The 24,147-nt window shown below is 46.3% G+C and overlaps 1 protein-coding gene across 1 annotated transcript in view; it reads right to left on the bottom strand.

Moving 5' to 3' along the window:
• The window catches only part of RGR (retinal G protein coupled receptor), a 118,578-nt gene that overhangs the window by 60,267 nt on the left and 34,164 nt on the right, over window positions 1–24,147 (bottom strand). The gene's annotated exons all lie outside the window — the stretch shown is intronic.

Raw genomic sequence — 24,147 nt, 5'->3', positions numbered from 1 at the left:
GTGATCATGTATTGTATGGAAATATTTGAGATGGGCTTGAAAAACTACATACCCATCTCACTGCTCTCCTACCAAGCCAAAGTCATTGAGAAGGCCATGAACGCCCAGCTCAGTGAATTTATTGAGACCAACCAAATCCTGGCCCCCTCCCAATCCGGATTCAGGAGTAACAACAGTACGAGACCCCACTCCCTGCAGCCACGGATGACACCCACACCCTCCTCAACCGTGGCAAAACAGCAGCCTTCATCCTCCTGGACCTCTCTGCCACCTTCGACACTGTCTCACACACTACCCTCTGCAACAGACTACATGACGCAGCATACGTGGCACAGCCCTTGAGTGGATCTGCTCCTTCCTCATGACCGAACCCAGAAAGTCCAGGTCCCACCATTCGCCTTGAAACCGATGGAGTCCAGCTGCAGTGTACCTTAAGACTCCTCTCTGAGCCCCACCATCTTCAATATCTACATGACCCTGCTCGCTAACATCGTCAGACACCAGGGTCTCAACATTGTTTCCTATGCTGACCACACCCAGCTGATTCTCTCCTTCTCAACCAACAATGCCAAGAACAACTTCCACAATGGAATGAAGGTAGTCACCACCTGAATGAAAGACAACTGTCTCAAGCTCAACTCTGAAAAGATGGAGCTCCTCATGCTGCCATCCACCTCTCTGCCTGGGATGACTCTGTGTGGCCCGCAGCTCTCAGGGCCCCCCTCACCCACCAACCACGCACACACACTTGTCATCATCCTCAACTCCTCGCTCTCCATGGCCCGCCAAGTTAACTCTGTCTCATCATAATGTTTCCACACGCTTCTCCTGCTGAAAGATCTTCAAATGGATGCCCATTGAGACAAGCAGAACTGTCACACAGGCACTCATCAGCAGCAAGCTTGACTACGGCAATGCACTCTATGCTGGCATAACCAGGAAACTCCAAACAAGACTCCAGAGAATCCAGAACGCTGTGGCCAGACTCATCTTAGACATCCCCTGCCACAACCACATAACCGTACACCTGAGAGACCTCCACCAGCTGCCAGTCAACAAAAGAATCACCTTCAATCTCCTCACACGCGCATGCAAGGATACACACAACATTGGTCCCCTTCTACACTTCCACGAGACAGTTCTACTCCACCCAGCTGGCTCTCGCCTCCATCTCAAGGATCTGCAAGAACTCAGCTGCAGGAAGATCCTTCTCCTATCTCTTGGTCAGACCTAGAACAAGCTGCCTCTCCACCTCAGGCAATCCCCATCGCTGATCCAGTTCAGGAAGGACCTCAAGGACCTCAAGACCAGGCTCTTCAACTGATCTGCACCCTTCGTCCAGTGCCTTAAGGACTTTTTGGTATTCATTGGCTATTCTGAAATATACCCATTTTAGCCTTTGTGAAGTGCTGTTCCACAAGAGGGAAAGACTGATATTGAAGAAAAGGCAGAATTTTACAGATAACGTGCATTGAGGAGGAACATGAGGATAGCAATCTGTTTTTCTGTTAAAAAGCAGGGAGATCTTCATCCTTAAAGAACATAAGATCATGGACAGAAGATGAGGCCAATGGAGCAGAGATGCCTGGTATGACTAAGGGGGTCATTACGACCTTGGCAGGCGGCATCAACCACCCGCCAGGATCTGACCCCGTGCGGCCCCCAATACGGCCGCACCCCCCAGCGGCCATTTGGAGATCCCCGCTGGGCCGGCAGGCGGAAACCTGCCCGCCCGCCAAATGGAGCCGGCGGTGTTGCGGCCGTGTCCCGGGTGCAGTTGCACCCGTTGCGCTTTTCTGCAGGCAGTGAAAAGCTGCATGGGGCCCTGTCAGGGGACCCCTGCACTGCCATGCCGGATTATCACCACCGGGGCAAAAGTGGCGGAATACCACCGGCGGTCGTAATACGCCTGGAAGCCCAGCCAGCCTGTTGGCGGTGCTTCCGTCATTTTAGCCCTGGCTGTCGCGTACCGCCAGGGTCAAAATTACCCCATAAATGTCTACTGAAAGAGGAGAAGTAGGTCTGCTAGTAGAACAGCACAAGATTTCAGTCTTGTCTCCGTAAGGGTTTTAGTGCTAGCCATGCAAATGATACACTGCATACAATTATGAAAGTCCCGCAATGTAGACAGAATAGAATGGTCAACTAATATGATTAGCTGGGTGTCGTCAGCATCATTCATTAAGTTTACTCCCTGTGCTCCGATCAATTGAGCCAGAGATGTTCAGTAAATATTGAACAAGGCCGGACTTAAAGAAGATCTCTGAGAAAACCTTATCCAACAGCTTTGAACTTGGAATAGAAGGGGGAATATGGATGATTGAAACCAAGCAGGATTTACACCAGTTCAAAGGTGTACTTCTGATCCCAACCTCAGTCAGTCTGGTGATACATTTGTTGTGGCTGACAATATCAGAAGCAGCAGACAGATTGAGTAAGACAAAGGGCAAAAAGTGGTAATTGTCTGCTGCCATTCTGAGGCCATCCAGAATCTAAGCAAGATCTGAATCCCAACTGAGCACTTTATAGCTCAGTTGGGATTCAGATAGTCAGATATCAGTCTATTACGCTATTTCTCCATGCTTTTCACAGGGAAAGGCAGGAAAGATGTAAGCTACAAATTACTCAAAATTGGTGGATCAGATGTTGTTTTTTTCAGTAGAGGAACCACCATGGCCTTTTTCCCCTCTGAAGATACAGAGTCCATGGAGAGAGAATGATTTCAAATAGACATTGGAGCTGTAGCCAGGCACGCAGGAATTTCATTCCAACTTCTAAGGGGGTAGGAGAGAGCCAGAGGAAATGGAGTTGTCAATTTTCAAAAAGATCTGTGTTCAACTGGCCAAGATCATCCAGGGTTGGTGTAAATATACTAATGTTGGGAGTAATGGTGTCTCCTGTCAATTAAATATGTACCTTGATGAGATACAATTGCAGGTTGTTCTAGGCTGGCACCCACAATAAGGAAACAAAGTGTGCATTGGAGAAAATTCACTTAAAGTAGGTGTAAGGATCGCCAAGCATCAAACTGTGATCTGCTTAAGGCACATTTCTCTGTAAATTGATAGTCAGTGCCAAGATATTCGAAAGCACATAAAAATATGTCCATATTGAACACTGAGTTTTTTGATAAGCAAACACATGTTTTGTATGGAATACAAATTAACCATCAAAATATCAAAATAAGACCACAGCACTCTGGTATGAGCACATAGAGTATGTCCTGAGGACGCTGGGATTCGGTAGAACACGTTTTCTCAAGACATAAGACTTATCATGGTCCCGTGAGCTTCTACTTCTGTTTTAAAATGTCGAAGCTTTGGAACTTATCCTCTTTGGTGATATGGTAGAGGAGACAGTTTTTTGTACTTTTTGAAGTGACTGAAGTCTACATTAAGCACCGGGCACAGCTTTCTCATATATGATTGACCTATGTTATGAATGGACACAACATATCTTATGTTGTTGCCTTGAAAAAGTCACATTAGTGACGAAACACGTGTTGGCTGTCAATTAATGAATAAGATATGAAGGGCTATTGCTGATGTGAATAAACTACACATTTGCAACAAAGAAGAATATATTTTCTTAAAGGACTGGTTTAAAATTCTTATGACTTGGGAACATTTAACAATTCTCTATGTGCTCATACCGGAGTACTTTGGTTCTATTTTGATATTTGTATGTGGTGTATTTTTGGGATACATGCTTTTTGCTTCGGGTAGTAAGACAATTGACCTCATAGCACCACATTTACAAGTACTTATTTATTTCTACTGCTGGACACATGTGGGAAGTGTCTCTATTTTACCATTACTACCACGATTCCTGTTTATATTCATACACATTAACCATGTCATTGTATGACTACATGTATTTTGCATATCCAGTGCCATACTATCAGTAATTAAAAGACAAAATCATAGTCACTAAAGGAATATGGAAAAAGTCAAACCCATAGGTCTAGTGCCTGCCACATTAAATTCATACCATCTCCCTTGTCCCACCCAGAGGATATAGGATTCATTACAATGTGAATTTGGCATGATTAGACTTAAAGGGGCACAACGTGGTAGCCTAAGGCCTATTCATGATGTGAATTTGGTACTTTTCGAGCCAAGGGACAATATCTCTAATGCAAAGTTCAGTGACAATATTAATCATAGTGTGCCCTAGGTCAATAAAAATGTTTAATCACTGTTTGCCATTTTCTATTTGCTTTAAGGTCCTGTGTGAACTCTGAAAATATTGCAGTGCTTTCTCCCAAGATGTAGCATCCCAGAGCTTTGTTGTCCTGAACGGCAGATGTTAGGATTGTTTGGGGACTGATGGTGCTCTTTTTTTTACTCTGAACACTGGGACACAGCTATCCCAGTGTAAGTTCTCTGATCCTTAAAAGATAGTAAATTGGCTAACTCCTAGTTGGCATATTAAGTTTTCCGGTAAGGCCACAGTATATGGTGTAGGAAATGCACAAATCGTATGGGAAGGTACCTGTCGCCTGTGGATTATAGCACATGTTGTGCCACCCACTAGCCTGACAAAGAAAATACTTGTGTAGTCTGACTGCTTCCGCTGTTAAACCTGTAGGCAAACTTGTCATAATAACACTTTCTGACAGACTGTTAAATATTAAATAAATTGCCACTGGGTAGATCTTGTAGCCCACAAAAATAGGCTGGTTAGTAATTAAAAGTGGTACATGCGTGAATTTAGTATTAGCATGAACCTACACTGACTAGCTCCAAAATCTATTTTTACTGTAAAAGCTTTCCTAGGAGAAAAAGTAAAGTTCAAAATCATGTCAAATCTATGGCAACTTTGATTTGGGACTAGCTACTAGAATAATTTGACCACTGTTTTTAATGTTTATTAAAATACAATTAAGTTGTAAAGTCAGCTTTGTAATAAATGTTTAGGAAAAGTGACTTTTAAAAAGTTAGACTTTGTGTGCCTGAACCTCCTGTAATCTAAGGAGCATTGTCAGTGCTTCTAGTTGATAAGATGTACAAACTACTCTCAGAGCTCTTAGAGCACAAACAATGGTTTAGGCTTTTGGGTAAAAAGACCCGGTATGAGGTATGTCTCTCCTTTTATCTCAAACATGGTCACAGCGAAGGGCTCAGGAACTTTATGATCTTGAAAAGGACCCTTGTGAGGTTAGTTAACTGTAAAATAAAACCTGGGAAAGACAAACCTTTGTTCTCAGGCCCTCTGCAGCCAGTTTAGCACCAGCTCAGTGGTGTAGTTGAGGATGAGAGGATTGCTTATTTTGCCAATTACACGCAATGAGTAGCACAGTAGCAGCCTCAAAGGGTGGAAAAGTGCAATCATCCTATATTTGCCTCAAAATAGTTCCCCATGGGATTGTTTGCAAGGAAAACATGATGGGCTGCAAAAATGGGAAGGGTAGGCCCTGGGAACTTTTTTCTCATTGATTAGTCAGTGTCAAAGAGTCATCCCTACCCACAGGCTAGTAAATCTACTGAAGTGGCACCGCACTGCTCTTCAGAACACTTTCTATACCTGTGAATGAACAGAAGAAGACAGGAGACAGGGCACTCTTTTGAAACCTATGAAGAGACCCAAAGGACCCTCCCTCCTCCAGCTTATACCCAGCATTGAAAAGGGGACTCAAGGGTTTAGTAGACCTACCTCCTCTGTGGCTACAGCAAGCTTCAAGATGTCTTTTTCCTGAAGTGCCTAGTTGGCTCCTTAGCAAATGGACCTGGACTGAACCTGGCTAATGGCCTATGCTAAAGTAAGTGCTGTCCCTGAGGTTGAGGAAGCCTTAGAAATGATAAAGAAAAGCTACACCAGAGAGTCTGAAAATTTGGAACTTAATACTTTTTTGAACTTCCATGGCCTCCTGAGCTTCAGCAGGACCTCGAGGCCATGGTGTCCAACTTAGAGAGGACTTTGTCAGATACAGTTTCCAGGCTTGCCCCAATGGAGAATTTTGAGCTTGAAAAAAGAGGCTAAGGGCCTGATTTAGTTCTTGCTGGTAACGGTCCCACCATTGGTTTTTCGATTTCAAAACCTGTCCACCGTCTTGGCAGTCCACCTGCCCGATTTAGATGGTGGCAGACCCATAGGTGATAAGTGCCCAATTTCCGCTGTCTCCAACAAGAATCTCCACCCATGCCGACGGTGCCATAGAGAGTAGTGGCTGCCAGCGGGACCCCAGCCTACTTTAAAACCATGCAGATTTTGATGTGTCTTACCGCCAAGCCAATTGTGGCAGTCTAATCTCCACACCTGAATTGGCAGATTGGATGGGAAACACAGTAAAATTTTACCTTTTTTCCTGAATTCATTTACGTTTGAGCCTGGACACGACTGGACAAGACCTGCCCTTGCTGCTGCCACTAGACCATGGAGACAACAGAACTCCCCTGTTGCCGGACTCGAAGGTAGGCAACCCATACTGGCTGTGTACATTGTGTGGGTACTGCACATGAGCTCGGGAGCATTGCAGTCATATACCCGTCACAGCAATTTTTTTAAATTACTGTGACATGCATATGCCAGGAAAACGATTGTGTCAGACATGAATGGAGATTCACTGCACAAGACACATTTCACATAAATACACAAATGTAATTTTGGTGTCAGATTTCATTGCCAAATAAATGCTGGTACAGCAATAATGTTACATTCACACTTGTCAACCATGTCCATGTGTGCACTTTGCAAGGGGACCTGTACCTGTGATGTTGTGATTCTCGTTGTGTATGCTAATCAGTCCGTTTATGTGTGTGTGTGTGTGTGTGCAATTCGATTGGCTAGTTGAGGTGGAGGAAGCTGGAATGGGTTATGTGGTTGTATCCATAATTGTGCAGCTAGCATATGGGTCTGATATTGTTGTGCGTGTTTGGTTGTGTTGGTGTCTGCAACATGCATGTGCATGTTGTTGTTGTTGTGTGGTGGACGTTGCTTGATGTGTGTAGTTGAGCTTTGTGTGAGTGTGTTTGTTTAGATGCGTATGCAGTTGTATTGGTTGTTGCGGTTGTGTTGTGTGTGTGTGTGTAGTCTCAATGGTGTGTATGTTGGGTCATCGATGATTGCGAATGTATGTTTTCAGCCTATATGGGTTGTGTGGTATTGAAATGGCAATGGATAATAGTGTGTGTATATGGTGTGCTGAGCTGTGCATCATACAGGTGGATGCACGTGGCTAAGGTGCAGTGTGTGTATATTATTTACCTGTGCTCTATAGCCACTTCCACTGTATTATGTCCACTGTGCCCAGCTACGGCCTCCCTACATCAAAAAGCAGCCACCAGTACAAACCCTGCAGAGTTGTAACTTCTAAATATGGTCAGCGGGAAATCCCCCAAAGTGAGGGCTAGGAAGAGCACTCCATCATGGCTTTCTTCAGCTCGGCCACAATATATCAAAATACGGCGGGTGAAACAACTTCTACTTGACGGTGTTCGCAGGTCCGCAGCCTCCGAAGATTGGCTGTAATACTGGCAACATCCAAATCTGGCCCTAAGTCCGAAACCAGGTGAAGGAGCAGAAAGTTTCTGCCTGATGAGAGGACTTCCGCAGCTGTGAAATAAAACTTTTCCCTGCCAAAACCAACGGCTTCAGCAGAACCTAGTCCACCAGCAAGTTATTGGATGCAGAATGGAACCTTGCACGACTGGAGGATTTCATGTCAGACATTAAATAAGAAGGTCAAATCTTTGACCAGGGTGGCGTATTCACTTAGCACTCCTTCGTGGTCATCCTCTAAATGTGCACATGTCCCTGCCAACTGCGTACTGTAGCTTCTGATAGGTGCTTTTACTTTTTTAACCACTATTTTACCCTAGTTCTTCAAAAATTCATATCGCTGGTTTGTCGATTTGATGTCATTTTGCTCATTATGTTTTTCTTTTCTGTTAGAAGCTGTGTTTCGTAATTATATTGTTGTATTTTGGCTATTAAACTTCCTTGTGGTGAACTCCAATCCACCCGATTAATAATCCACTTTCTTACAGCAGGATACTGTTTGTGAGAAGCTGGTGTGTTTGTGTTGTCCTTCTCCGTGGATTATCAGAACTGAATAAATTGGGGATTGAAACTCTATGTAAAATAGGTCCACTGTAATTTATTCTGAGTAAAGATGATGTTGACACATGTAATTGCATGAAAAATATTATTCCTTATTTGTCCTTATTTTCCTACTTTTTTTCACTTATTGCACAAATGTTGTTTGTTTGCTACTTTTGCTACAGCTAAGCCACATCAGCCTATGCTTTGCTCAACTGTGAGTGGTTAGCATATTAAGGTTCTCAAGGCTCATGATAAAAAAAGCTGCATAGAGCATTAAAAAAAGGATAGGGAAAAAAAGAAAGAAGAAGGATTACTTGGGGCTGAGCCATAAGTGAAGTGAGGAATATTTTGATACATTAATGTGTTTCTTAAATCTGATCTAGGTAAGGGTCAGCCTTCAGCCAGCCTTCAGTGAAAGCAGAGAGTGGGCCTGTGCAAAGGGAAAGGGCATGATGTTGACTGTTTCTAGCATTGAGATAAAGCCTCTGCGAAACAGTTGCTTTATGCGAGTAAAGCTCCAGTGGGAGAAGTTGGAGTTTTCACATCCCGGATATCTCTGGCGTCAACCGGGTCTGTTTCTATGGAGATGCTGAAAAAACTGTGGCTGGGAACTGAGGAGGGCTCGTGTTGATGGATTCTGGCTTCGAGAGGAGAACCTAGCAGAAGCTGTGGTGCAGTCAGGCTTACCGCCAATGCTCCATAGGTGGGTTGGCTGGCAAGTTGACTCATTCTCATAATGGTTCCAGGGGTGCAGCTTAGTCAGTGAAATTTGGAAGGTGTGATTAACTAATTTCCCAACCGAAAATAACTATGCCGAACAGTGGAGGGGTGACCAGGGTTTGTGAAAAAACAAGATGCCAAAGGGTGGTAGCCCAAGGTTGGGGATATCCTGTCCCTCACGAGGAACAGGTTCAATACTTATTTGCATTGGGTGGGTCTCTGTCTAAGTTAAAAAAAAAAAAAAAAATAACACGTTAAAACCTTTCAGTCAAATGAGGCCAAGAAGAAAAAACAACAAAGGCATAGAAGACCCGACTCAGGGCCCCCATACCTAACTTTCAGGCCAAGAATGCATTCTATTTGGAGCGGTATCACACCCCAATCCCTCCCACCCCTGATCTCCCCCACTAAAGAACTTTGACCCTGAATGGTTCTCAGGGCAAAAAGTTATCAAACACATTTTAAGTTCCAAGTTTTTAGGAGTAGGAAGGAGTGCACTCGGACACCAGTCAAGGATTCCAGAACCTCAGGAACAGCACACGGGGGCAGGACGCAGCCCAACAAAAGCAACTAACAGGGCCCCGGGCAGGTCCAGTTGAACCTAATCAGCTGGACTCTTCTAGGAGAGTGGGCTTCCCGCAGCGTTTGTGTCCTAGTAGCTTAAAAGGAGATCATGCAACTATCTCTTGGAGTCCACTTCTTGGCCTTGGGTACAAGTGAGTCTAGCCCTTAGGGTATTATTCACAGGTCACAACTGCAGGTGCAGTCCTTCTTCTGTCTTCCACACAACCTGTAGTGTTCTGAAGGGTATACTCAGAGGTGCTTCATTTATGCCTCACACTAGCTTGTGGTTGAGGGTGACACGTGGCCCCTTCCTAACCAATAGGAAAAACTTCCCATTTTGCAGCAGTTCGTATATATACATATATGTAATTATGTGTCATATGATGTTTTGATTGAAAATGTAATTTTGCATTGCCTAAAAATGTTGGTCCCATGGTTAGATTTTCAGAAAACTTTGCAATCTAATCAGTCAGCTAATTTTCAGCATGCTGAGGCTCACAAAGATACTTTAGCTGGTGGGAGTGGAAAAGCGCATCACTTCCAATTTTCACTCCAGTAAAATATTTTGCTATAAGTTGGAGTGAAAAACCACTGAAATGGATTTCCACCAAAGTTGGCATGAATGTAGAACTTTAAAAAAAAAAACGTTATTTATTACTACATAATAACAACACGTGAATTGCACCGTTCATGAAGTATACTACATCACTACAGCATTACATTTCAAGCTGACAGTTGTGATGCCTGCATCACGTCCGCAGCAGAGTCTCCATCGATACATAAGGTGTTACCCACACATGTGAGGGTAGGTCAAAACTGACCAATGTGGCTGCAGAAACAATTGTCACCTGTCATGCAATACATGGGCAACAGGGAAATGTACAACATTCACTATAAGTGTTACAACGTGGAAGACATTTGAGAGCAAACCAGTGTGCGTTACTGTCACCCAGCTGATGTATTAAATCCAATTCTGGAGGGAGAACTACAGACACGAGCAAGACAGACCAAACTAATGGAGTATGCTAAGGAGGCATCCATCCGGGCCCACAGACATTACTCCCAAGGCCCAGACAGGGTCACCCACCACACAGTAGCAAACCAGCAGGCAGGGGGGAGGGGGAGAGGAGGGGCGAGGAAGAACTCCATCCTCCAGCCACCCCCAACCATTTAGACACAACCCACACATGTGTTGTCTGACCAGGCTGGCATCATCCAGGCTCAGCTAGTGGAAGTACCTCCAAGGAGTCCTCCACAACCCCTACAGATTCCCCTCAGAGGCCATTTATCATACCTCTCCACCTTTCCAGATCATGCTCAGCGTGCTCATCCAAGCACACTTTATGTATCCAACATTCCTCCGCAGTCTCCCACGCAACGAGATCAGCCAACCATGTATCATGCAATGGAGGGGCCGGGTTTGCCCAGTGTATCGCAATTCGTCGCTTGGCCAAGATAAGCCCCAACTGTGCAAATCTGTAAGTCATTTTGCGCCCTTTTTTGGAGTAGGGAATTAAGCCCAACAGGCAATGTTTCTTGGTTACCTTCACGTTAACAGCTGTTACTTCCCTCAGTGTTCGCACTATTTGGAGCCAAAAGGGTTGAATCATGCTACATACCCATGTTATGTGTTCAAAAGTAGCCGAGGCCCCACCACAGCGAGCACATCTGTCCCGGCATGTTGGGAACATTCTATGTAGGGGGTGTGGTGTCAGGTAAGCCCTGTGTACATAATAAAACTGTGCCAGTTTAAATCTCGCATTGCTAGTTGCATCCCGCACCAGGGAACAGGTTCTAGTCCATTCACCATCTGTAAGCGGAGCATCCAGATCAGCATCCCAAATATCTCTAGCCCCAGTTATGCTTATCTGCCTGTCCTGTTTTAGAGCCTTGTAGAGCCGGGAAGGGAGACCACGGTCGCAACCAGGGTCAACGAGAGTCGCTGTAAGGTGGGATTCAACCGGTTCTGTGGGGAAAGAGGTCAAAATCTCTCGCGCTGTCTGCGATAGGCTTGCGTATTGCAGAAATTGACCTTGGTCAACTCCAAAAAGGGACTCCGCTTCCTCCCAGGTAATAAATGTATTGTTTTCATATAGATCACCTGCAGTATTACATCCGCCGTCCCGCCACTTCCTGAAGTCCAGTATTTCTGCAGCACTGGCGAACGGACGCAGCCACCAAAGCGGAAGCGGAAGCAAGCGCGCATATGGCATCCTACGTAACACCCTCGCAGCAGCCTGTTCCCAAACCTGCGACACCTGGGCTACTAGGAAGGGGACCTCAGGCAGGAGCTTAGAGCCTCCCATCAACAAATACGGTAGACGAGACACACAAACAGAGCCTTCTAACAGATCTTTCTCCCAATTTGGGCCGTCGTCACACCACATGCCAGCATATTGTAGCCAGCCGCCTCATAGTGTAGGTACAAATCTGGCAGGCCCAGCCCTCCGTCAACCAGGTCCAGCTTCAGCACCTCCATGCGGACTCTGGACCACTTACCCGCCCAGACCAGGGACAGAAGTAATTTATCGAACTGTCGAAAAAGAGGAGGTGGTATTTCACAGAATGAGTTCTGTAGCATGTACAGGCATCTCAGGAGTAAAATTATCTTGCATAGTGCAACTCTGCCCATAACTGACAGTGGGAGGGAAGTCCAAAATTGGCTGGGAGGCTATCTATCACTCTACCTATATTTAAGTCATATTGTAGTTGAGTGGGATGTGTCACCCGCATGCCTAGATACTGAAAAGACTCTGTCTTCCACTCCAGATCCATCCGCGGTAGCTTTGACTTCGCCACTGCCGACAGACCCGCCATAGGAAACAATACTGTCTTCCATTGATTTATTCAGAGTCCTGATACCTTACCAAAATCGTCCATCAACATTAATTAGAGTTGGACAGATCTCTCCAGATCGGTAACATTCACCAGGGCATCATCAGCATACAGTGATATAGTGTGTGTCGTTGCCCCAGCCAGTATGCCCCAATTACGCAGCTGTGTCCGCAGCCATATAGCTAGGGGTTCCATGGCCAGAGCGAACAGTAGCTGGGATAGGGGGCAACCTTGTAATTTCCCCTGCTCAATATCAAATGCCTCGGACACCAGTGCCCTACTGAGAACCCGAGCCCGCGTGACGACTAGAGTAGACGTACCCATGACAAGAAGTATGGACCCAAGCCCATCCTGTACAGAACTGCCCATAAGTATTCCCAGGACAGAGTATCAAATGCCTTCTCTATATCCAAGGCAGCCAAGGCTGCGTGGTCAGCAAGTTTATGTGTCTTGTGCATGACATGCAATAGCCTACGTAGGTTCATGTGAGTCCCTCTCACAGGTATAAATCCACATTGATCCCATCCCACTAAATAGGTCACCACATGTCCTAACTGCATTGCCAGGACTTAGCGAGGAGTTTCACATCAACATTTGACATAGGAAGCGGTCTATAGGAGCCTGGGTCTGCAATGTCCCTCCCTGCTTTAGGTAGCATAACGATCAATGCTTTCCTCATCTGTTGTGGCAAAAGGCCCTCTATGAGTGACTCAAGAAGCGTTTCCAGTAGTCTGGGAAGTAGCATTGTGGAGTATGCACGATAAAACTTGACCGGGAGGTCATTGGGCCCAGCGCTTTCCCAGAGGCTATACCTCCCAAGGCCTCCTGGAGTTCCTCCAGGGACAACTCCCCCTCTAGCTCTTCCACCAGAGCATCCATAAGCCTGGCAAACGAAAGCTGTCCAGGTATTCTCATATTTGAGAACTCTAGTCGCACTGCAGAGAAGTGTATATGGGTTTGAGGTGCTCGCGTAAATGGGTATTCACACGTGTTTGACCTAAAATCTTATCTCCAGTTGGACCCTGGAGAGATAAGATTATGGAGGTGGGGGGTTCATGTTGGAGCAGCCAAGCGAGCATGCGCCCGAGTGATCCCCTTCACGATACAATTGCTGTCTGAAGTCCTTACGGACATAATTATCTAGTCTACTCCACAGGGCACCTATGCGACCATGCACCAGTCGACTCTCAGCCTCCGATGCGACACAGTTGTCCATTTGACACTGCAGGGTATTTAGGGTGTCCTCCTGCTGCACTAGTTCCTGATCTAACTTCTTCCTCGTGTAACAAATTTAAGGGCCTCCCATTCTATGCCGCGGCTCTGGGCCGTGGTCCAGTTCACGCCAAAATAACCATTCAGCGCCTCCTGGATATCACGCCTATACTCATGGTCGCCAAGTAGTTCCGGCCTCATGCGCCAGAGGGGGATCGCCGGTCTAGGCATACGTGTACCGCATTCTAATAGAAGAGGGACATGATCTGACAGAAATCTGACCTGGTAAACAGCCCGACGAACATCCAGGGTCCCGTCATTCGCAAGTAAAAATCTGTCCAATCGGCTATATGGCCAATGTGTGGGAGTGTAACAAGAAAATGTTGTGGAGGTGGGGTGCATCTCCCTCCATATATCCACTAAGTGTAGGTTATCCATGATCTCGCGGAGATTGGTAGTCATATTAGGATTAGTGCCCATCCCTGGCGGACTTCTAGCCAAGGCCCTGTCCAAAACACAATTAAAGCCGCCCGCCCAAATGTTGGGCATCCCTGTATAGGGTACTAATTCACACTGGAGTCTTCGGAAGAAGTCTGCATCGTCTGATTTGGGGGCGTATATATTTTAAAAATGTAGAGCTCACGGCCATCCAAATCTCCTTGTAGCAAGACTTAGCAGCCCTGCATATCTGCCGTAAAGCTTTTTAGGTGGAAAGGTGTCCCAGGGGCCACCCAAACGGACACACCCCTGGCGTAGGCGTATGTCGTTGAGTATAATTAGCCCCACCATTTTTTCTGTAGTTTTTGCGCTTCATTACCTAACAAGTGTGTCTCCTGGAGGAGAGTAATATGGACCCCGAGTCTCCTAAGATATGTATGCACTCTATAGCGTTTTATAAAAGAGTTCAGCCCCGTTACATTCCATGTAACCATTCTGATTAATGTACCTGCCATGCTCTATGCCAAGTCGCATTCTCCACCCCGACCCCACCCCAACCCAACCCACCACCACCGCCCACAGCCCCACCAATCAAGCCCTCCAGTCTGTCGCATTTTCAACAGTGGAGGTTCGAGCCCCCCCTCCGTCTCAGGAAATATGGTGCATTCAGTGCATGATACAAATTTACAACAACAACTAGAATCCATAAAAAACACCTCCATCCCAACCCGGGTAAACACCACCCACAACTAGTGTCTGCCGTGCCCCACTATTCACCCCAGAGCCCAGAAGATAGAAGCAGCCACTGACCCTGCACGACAGTGAGGAAATGGCCTGGACAGAGTCACTACTATACTCCAACTTCCCTCACCTGACTACCCAGACCTCGCGCACACAGTACCCAAATCACTGTGTTAATCAATGCAATGATTAGAATGAGCCACAACGGGTGACTCTCCCCACAAGAAGGGGGGGAATGAAACAATGTTAGCCTTGGTCAAAGCTAGGCGAGGCCCCGCCCCATGCCCAGTAGCAGCACGAGCCTCCGTTAACCCGTAACAACAAGTAGCTTGACAGAAAGGAGGAGGGCAGCGAGGGAAGAAGCGGGGAAAGAGGAGGAGAGAGGGAAGGAGAGCAGAAAAGGGGGAACAGCATCTAAGGCCTGGTAGTATCCCAGTTCCACTCATCCATTTCTGTTATGTATTCACAACAACCCGTCAGGCGTTTGTGCTGTCTGAGTCTTGCGTCAGTCCACCATCCCCACCGGACCGAGGGGATGCTTACAAAGTGACCTACTGCACTAACAGCCTCGCTTCCTCCCGTTCTTGACGTCTCCGGTCCACACTCAAGTTGCCATCTGGGCGTACTATCACTCTGGTGCTTCGGATAGCACGGCATCGTCTGCTGGTCCGGCGCATAGTGGATTGCAGCTTATCCATTTTGAGGGGCTTCTAGCGGACTCCTCTGCCTGGGGACCCCAGGGTTCTGCCTCCATTATCCAGATGCAACCAAATTCCACACTGCCTCAGGTGACTGAAAGAAATGGGAGCGGCCTGCATGGAGTACTTTCAGCTGGAAATAGCAACATATAGGTATAACCGAGTTCTTTCAATTATGCTTAACACCCATGAAGGACTGTTTTTGTAGTTGCAGCTCCCTAGTGTAGTCAGGAAAAAAGCGGATTATGTGGTTCTCATAGGTAGGGTCTCCATGTTTGCTCACCTCCTGTAGAATTATGTCACGGTCTCTGTAGTTGAGAATCTTGGCAATGATCGATCGAGGAGGGGCACCCGGCAGCGGCGGAGGGGCCAATGCGCTGTGCGCATGTTCCACCACAAACACAGCTGACAGGGAGGCGGTTGGCAGCAATTTTTTAATCCAGTCCTCCAAGAAAGCCTCCGGGTTCGCACCCTCTGCACCTTCAGGGAAACCCACCACACGAAGGTTGCACCTACGCGCCCTTCCTTCTCTCAGCTCTCAACTCCAGTTTGCACACTTTAACCTCCAGAGCGGCCACTGAGGTCTTTAGGGTATCAATGTTGGCTTGCATGGAGGTCACTTGTTCCTCTGTCGCCACTGATCGCTCAGCTACCACTCTTAAATCCTCTATCAACAAGTTCATGTCGACCGCCATGGCAACAATTTGCGATTTTACCACCTGTCCCGAGGCCTCAATGGCGGCTAGGATTTGTGCTCCAGTGGGTTCACTCCCCTTGTCCAGGGGACCAAGGGGTTCTTGTAGCATTCTGCGCTGTATATTGGTCCATCCAGGTTTGCTGGGTGCCTTTCCCCGATTTGTCCTTGCCCATGGTGTGCACTAGGCATTGTATCTGTCTACACCACTCACCAGGGTACTGATGGTCGCGGTGTGTGCGACAGGGCGAGCTCGCAACTTCACACTCTTACCGGTCACTGTAGCACCGTGGAGCAAGGACTTAGCACTATCCAGCAGTCTTGGGCCGGCACCTTACACAGGCCCTGTCAGCGCACTATCGCCATGTGTCAAATCGGTGTCTCTGGTGACCGGTCTGCACTGTGGGGGCTCCACCGCATCCGGCGCCGTATTAGTTCCAGGGGGCCATTAGGCCCAGAGTCCCACTGTTGGTGCAGTCCACACCTCGAGTAAAGTAGAGGCAGGGGGATCTGCTTACCACATGAGCCAACCGACGCAGGTCAGACCGCCACCACCGGGGCGCCCCCTAAACAAGACTGCAGTGCGGCGCAGCGCATCTCCACCACCATCTGATTAACGGCCGGCCGATATGGTGGTTGCCATGTTAGGGTTAGGCGGTCTCTCTGATTTCGGCAATGAGGCCCGAACCCTTTACAACCACTGACTCCCATGCCTCACCTTCATCCCATAGTCTCCCACGGCTATTTTGCTGGGTCTGTGGGGACTCGGTTGGCAGGATGATGCAGGATCTTGAACACGGGCCGCAAGCACTCTCCTAGTGGTTTCGAGCGGCCATCTTGCCGGCCACGCCCCCGTGAATGTAGAACTTTACTCAAATAGTGTGCTTTTTTATTTGGTAGTAATCTACTCAGTTTATTTTTTAATATATGCATTTGAAAAAATGAGCTATGTGAACTTGAAAGGGTTAACAATTTGTATAGCTTTTCAGTTAAAAAGTCATTTGGAAATCTGCTTTTAACTTTGGCATTTTAAGAACTATGGGGGTCATTCTAACCCTGGCGGTAAAAACCGCCAGGGCGAATGACCGCGGTAGCACCGCCAAGAGGCTGGCGGTGCACCGCTGGGCATTCTGACCGCGGCGGTTCAGCCGCGGCCAGAAACGGAAAGTCGGCGGTGTACCGCCGACTTTCCGCTGCCCTTGAGAATCCTTCATGACGGCGGAGCGCGCTCCGCCGCCATGGGGATTCTGACACCCCCTACCGCCATCCTGTTCCTGGCGGGTCTCCCGCCAGTAACAGGATGGCGGTAGGGGGTGCCGCGGGCCCCTGGGGGCCCCTGCAGTGCCCATGCCAATGGCATGGGCACTGCAGGGGCCCCCGTAAGAGGGCACCAAAAAGAATTTCAGTGTCTGCCTAGCAGACACTGAAATTCGCGACGGGTGCTACTGCACCCGTCGCACTCCAGCAACTCCGCCGGCTCCATTCGGAGCCGGCTTCATCGTTGCTGGGTCTTTCCCGCTGTGCTGGCGGGCGGCCTTTTGGCAGTCGCCCGCCAGCACAGCGGGAAAGCCAGAATGGCCGCCGCGGTCTTGTGACCGCGGTGCGGTCATTTGGCGGTAACCGCATGGCGGGCGGCGACCGCCGCCCGCCGCGGTTAGAATCACCGCCTATGTCTGAAATTTGGCAGACATTTAGGGGCATATTTATCAAGTACTTGTGTTGCCCTAGAACCCTGCAAAGGGATGCAGGGGTGACATGACTACTAAGTTAGATTTATCAAGCCACGTAATGTCACTTGCATGGCCCTGAGTGGCTTGATAAATCTAAAGTAACGCAACGCAGCGCAAATCCGTGGGTTGAGTTACTTTGCCCCAAGGAGGTCTTCCATGGGTGGCTTATGGGTGTTCCCATGCATCCACCCATGGATTTTGGCACATTCCCAGATTTACCATTACTGGTAGACCTGGGAATGTATCAAAATGCTACACCTCCCTGGCTGAGGCATAACGAGGAAAAATATATTCATTTCTCCCTGTTTTCATTTGTGGCAGAATGCAGCACAGATAGAAAGAGGAAAATGTCTCAGAGAATTGTTTTTGTGCAGGAAGGTGTCCCTCCCTGAAAAAAATCAATCCTGTGTGCAACGTGGGCGCCCTTGCACCACAACACAAGGTTGCCTGCTTGGGCGCTAGGCAACAAAAAGAGCTCCAGCCCAGGGAAAGGACAGGAATGCACCATATTATGTTAAATATGGTGCATTTATGCACTTTCACACAGTGCAGCAAGGTGACTTGCTACTCTGCACTGCATGAACTATTGATAAATGTGCCTCTTAGTAAATTCAGATTACTACTGTGTTTTTGAATTTGCGCATAGCCATAAAGGGGATACAATTAAAAAGAGTAAAGGCAAAAAAGTGTTCATTTGCTAATATGTTTGTCATCAATGACATCATTTGAGATGTCATCAGTGATGTCATTAATGATGTCATTGAACATGTAATGTTTGATGTAATATGTGAGGTCATAAACGGTGCAGTGCAAGCATTCAAGTTATAGTTAGGTCAGTTCACTATAACTGGTGAATCTCAGTGTTTTATTTAGTTTAAAATGTTATTTTTAACCAACATTTTTACCTAATTAGAGTGTCACTTTAACCTTTGTTTTTTCAGTAAATTTCTGAGTTTTATTTTTTTACCATAACTAACTATAACATTACTTTATCTTTAAAATTTTTAGTGCATTTCCACGGTTTTATTTTGTGATGCAAATTCAAGTCAATATATAAAAGGCAGGCCTATTGGCTTTCTCAAGGGCTGGCTACATCAGTATACCAGACAAGCCTATTGGGTTTGTCAAGGGATCACCACATCAATATATGAAAACAAGACTATTGACTTTGTCAAGGAGTAAGGACATAAATATATAAAGGCATTCGTACTGGCTTTATTGAAAGGTCACCAACTAAAACTACATTAACATGTTAAAACTCATAATTAAAACAAGTAGATTCCAAAAACATATTAAAATATATGAATTATTGATAACAACAATTGCAATGCCTGTCAATAAACATTTAAATAAACAGTTGTAATCAAAACAGCAATAGAAATGCACAGAGTATTTTCTTTATAGTCCACAAGCCACACAATGCAGCCATAAGATGACCCACAGTGGTCCAAGCATTCCTGAGCTGAAAAGCAAAAGCATCACCTCAGGGAATGCTTGAAAACATCCTAATTTTTACCAAGGGTCATGTGATATAGACCCCAGGAAGCATAGGATTAACTTGTATACAATATTTCTGAGGGGCTGCTGCACTACCTTCAGCCTCTCACCAAACTTACAAAACATGTTGGTCATGCCCCTGCACAGATTGGGGCACCAGGGAGCATAACAATATGAGTACATTAGCTCATGAAAGGTATTTTTGGGTGTTCCTTCCCAGGAAGCAGTAAATAATAAATTAGCAGCTCTGGAAGCTCATATAATATTCTTTCCCTGTCTTTTCTTTTTTTTTCTTTTCTTTGTCCCAGTCCCACTTAGAACACCCACACCTTGCTTTTTTGTTGGTGGCTCCCCTGTGGGCCAGTGGCCTCTGTGTACATAGCCCCTCATTTATTAATAGTGGGGGGGTATGGTCCCACTGGAGTAACCCAACACGTGTGTAATGTTGAGAGCAGCAGGGGAGGCCCATTGCCCTTTTGTTTCCCCAGCTCCCCTGCCAGCACCCATCTCAGGTGTAGACGGAGAAAGCTTTTCTTTTTTGTTTAGTGTAGGCACCAGCCCACCCAGGACACCCACAATACTGAAGCTATTGGGGGCTGTGAGGGGAGACCTATAGACCCTGCAGTCCTGCCGGCTCCCCTGCAAGCCCCAATCCTGCGTGTCAGCGGGAGCCAGCATGACTTGTTTGCTCCTGCTTGCCGGGAGCAGCTTTTTTGTACCTCCTCCTGATGGACAGGAACAATCCTTGGTTCCCTGCCTGCAAGGGAGCAGGCAGGGTGTTACACTTCTGCGCTATTCTGCTCCCACTTGATGGGGTCAATGTAGTGAGCTTTGCCTGCACTCTTGCGTGCAGGGAATAACACAGTTTGCCGGGAGATGGGGGTCTCTGGGACACTGTTTAGCATCAGGCTGGGGGATTGGGTCTGTGAAGCCATAACATGGCTTAGCCCCCTTTCTACCTCCCCAAATAATTATAATGTGCTGAAGGCTCCGGAAGATGAGGTCCCCGTAGCCATTTTGTTGCTTGGGAAGGATTTGCATGCCGGGCCCCTCCTCTTTTTCAGAAATAATGAATGCACCAATCCACTGGCCTGTCCTACCATGGGGTTTATAATTACAAGGGCATGTTTTCTTTACTGTAGTACTGCACAAAAAAGCTACACTTTTTCCCAGGGTAGGTCCCTCTGGGGCCCCACACCAGCAGGTCTAAAGGGTCAGGTTATCCCTACACTGCCCCCGTAGGATTTCTTATTTTTTTCTCAGGACACAGGGACTAAGCCACAGAGTCCTAAAATGGCTGCCAAATATCTTTGTTGATGTGAAGAAGCAAATCTGATCTTTTCATGTGATCTGCTGGTCCCGTGGTCCTATAGCATCTCTATACAACAAAAATTTGTAACCTTCATTTTTCAAAAACACCTGAACAGATTTACAATAAATCACAAAAACACATTTTCTCAACAAAGATCTAGCTTTGTATCAAATGTTATGTAATTCTGTTCTGCCGTTTTTGCTGTATTGCTGTTCAGTTGTCCTATGGAAAACTGACGTGGTCACACACAGTTTGGGTTCCCCTCTTCTTCTCAGGCCCCACTAGAGAGATCAGCTAGTAAATTACCAGGAAAGAGTAGAGTTGGGTTAACCTTTTTTGTGGAAAGTTTTGTGAAGACTTGTCAAACTGCGACAAAGTTAATAGCAAACAAAAAATCAATTTCCTATGGGATTCATAATGGCTTGATGTGCTATATATGTGGTCCAATATGGTAATTGAGTTTTTTTTCATTACCATAAATCACAAAGCCAAAGGCTGAGTGGTTTGTACGTTTTACCAGAACCCTGATTTGGGAAGATAGGACCATAATACACCTTTGACCTGTTATGTACTTTTTTAGATTACATTTACTTTGGGGTAGTTAGCTTGAAAAGGCAGGTTTCTTTAAAGTGCATCTATCAATGGTAATTGGTTGGAATTAGAATGTTTGGGCTGGTTGATCTTTTTTTAAAACAATTTGATTAAATAAATGAACAATTGTGAGGTCAGAAGATTCATGTGATAGTTTGGCTGCAGTGTGTAGAGCATCATTATGGATTCACTGCATTTGTCACATAATTTTCACAAATCGCAGATTTTTCAAAAACTATTGTTTCTAGCTCAAATGGATAAACATACTGCAAGAGGAGCCATAGGAGAATGTGCCAAATATCATGCATTCTTGTGGCATTTCTTAGATACCCTTGTCACGTAATTTCCACAATTTGGTCCTCTGTGCTGCAGAACCACAGTAGCCCTGACAATGTTAAAGCTCTACAGAAAGGTTGAGGACCTGACATTATTATGAAATCTGCATTTCACAGGCACCCCTGGGACGTAGCTGTTTGCTGTGGCTTGGCGGCAGCTTTGAAAGCTGCCACCAAGTCACAACAAACACTATGCTCGCAGCGAGGGAGAGCTGTGAAACAGCTCTCCCTCACTGCAAGCAGAGGTTTCCTCTGTCTCCCTGCCAGCTGAGATGCTGGTAGGAAGACAGAGGGAACTGTTCTCAGAGAGGGAGCTGCTGGCTCCCACAGGTGGCAGGGAGCCACCAGGGACCATGAGGGCCTTCAGGCTCCCCCCATGGTCCCCAGCATTGTGACTGGGTGCCTTGGGGGGACACAAAGGTCACATGGTCAGTCCCCAAGGGATGGAATCCCTGGAGCTCAGATCAGCCTGGGGTGGGGGCCACGCCAGCCCCCCCCAAACAAATTAAGACACGCCCCAGGGAATGGGGTCCTGGGGGCTGGTTTTTGGGTTGGGGTGGGGTGCCATGGGGTCCCCCTCTGTGAAAAAAAATATAAATGATTAGGCTGTGCCCTGAGGGTTGTGGTCCCGGGGCCCTAAATTGGCCTGGGGAAGGGGGGTGCGTGGCCACCCTCCTCTAAGCACAGCCAAAGGTTGTGTGCGATGCGTTGTTGTTAAAGGGGTCGACCCTCACCTCAACTTTAATATATATATGTATATATATATATATATATATATGGAAAATGTCACTTACCCAGTGTACATCCGTTCGTGGCATGAGACGCTGCAGATTCACATGCTTTGCACATCCCGCCATCCAGTGTTGGGCTCGGAGTGTTACAAGTTGTTTTTCTTCGAAGAAGTCTTTTTCGAGTCACGAGATCGAGGGACTCCTCCCCTTTTGGCTCCATTGCGCATGGGCGTCGACTCCATCTTAGATTGTTTTCCCCGCAGAGGGTGAGGTAAGAGTTGTGCATTATAGTAATAGTGCCCATGCAATGGAGTAAGTATGTATGTACATAATGTGGTTTAAAGTGATATATTTACGAATTTACATATGTTCAAGATCAACTTCAAACGGCTACAGGCTCCCAGGGAGGCGGGTGGGCGCATGTGAATCTGCAGCGTCTCATGCCACGAACAGATGTACACTGGGTAAGTGACATTTTCTGTTCGGTGGCATGTGTAGCTGTAGATACACATGCTTTGCAGAGACTAGTAAGCAGTTATCTCCCCAAAAGCGGTGGTTCAGCCTGTAGGAGTTGAAGTTGTTTGGAACAAAGTTCGTAGTACTGCTTGTCCTACTGTGGCTTGTTGTGCTGTTAACACATCCACGCAGTAGTGTTTGGTAAACGTATGAGGCGTAGACCATGTGGCTGCCTTACATATTTCTGTCATTGGAATGTTTTCCTAGAAAGGCCATGGTAGCACCTTTCTTTCTAGTTGAGTGTGCCTTTGGTGTTATAGGCAGTTCTCTTTTTGCTTTGAGATAACAGGTTGGAATGCATTTAACTATCCATCTAGCAATGCCTTGTTTGGATATTGGGTTCCCTGTATGAGGTTTTTGGAAAGCAACTAACAATTGTTTCGTTTTTCGAATTTGTTTTGTTCTGTCAATGTAGTACATTAACGCTCTTTTGATGTCTAATGTATGTAGTGCTCTTTCAGCTACAGAATCTGGCTCTGGAAAGAACACTGGTAGTTCTACTGTTTGATTCAAGTGGAACGGTGATATGACTTTTGGTAAGAACTTAGGATTTGTTCATAAAACGACTTTATGCTTGTGTATCTGAATAAAGGGTTCTTGTATGGTAAATGCTTGTATCTCACTTACTCTTCTTAGAGATGTGATGGCAATTAGAAATGCTACTTTCCATGTTAAGTATTGTATCTCACATGAGTGCATGGGTTCAAACGGTGGACCCATGAGCCATGTTAAGACAATGTTAAGGTTCCACGAAGGAACTGGTGGCGTCCTTGGTGGGATAATTCTCTTCAGACCCTCCATAAAAGCCTTTATAAATGGGATCCTAAATAGTGATGTTGAATGCATAATTTGCAGATAAGCTGAAATAGCGGTGAGATGTATTTTAATGGATGAAAAAGCTAGCTTTGACTTTTGTAAGTGCAGTAGGTAGCTGACGATGTCTTTAGCAGATGCGTGTAAGGGTTGTATTTGTTTATTATGGCAGTAATAAACAAATCTTTTCCACTTATTTGCATAGCAATGTCTTGTGGTTGGTTTCCTAGCTTGTTTTATGACCTCCATACATTCCTGTGTGAGGTCCAGATGTCCGAATTCTAAGACTTCAGGAGCCAAATTGCTAGATTCAGCGATGCTGGATTTGGGTGTCTGATCTGTTGTTTGTTTTGAGTTAACAGATCTGGTCTGTTTGGTAGTTTGACATGAGGCACTACTGAGAGGTCTAGTAGTGTTGTGTACCAAGGTTGTCTTGCCCAAGTTGGTGCTATTAGTATGAGTTTGAATTTGTTTTGACTCAATTTGTTTACCAGATATGGAAGGAGTGAGAGAGGGGGAAAAGCGTATGCAAATATCCCTGACCAACTCATCCATAACGCATTGCCCTGAGACTGATCCTGTGGGTATCTGGATGCGAAGTTTTGGCATTTTGCATTTTCTTTTGTTGCAAATAGGTCTATTTGTGGTGTACCCCATCTTTGGAAGTAGGTGTTTAG

This window comes from Pleurodeles waltl, chromosome 6 (assembly GCF_031143425.1).
Source record: "Pleurodeles waltl isolate 20211129_DDA chromosome 6, aPleWal1.hap1.20221129, whole genome shotgun sequence".
In the NCBI taxonomy this organism is placed as follows: Eukaryota; Metazoa; Chordata; class Amphibia; order Caudata; family Salamandridae; genus Pleurodeles; species Pleurodeles waltl.
This window is presented reverse-complemented; position numbering and strand designations above follow the sequence as displayed.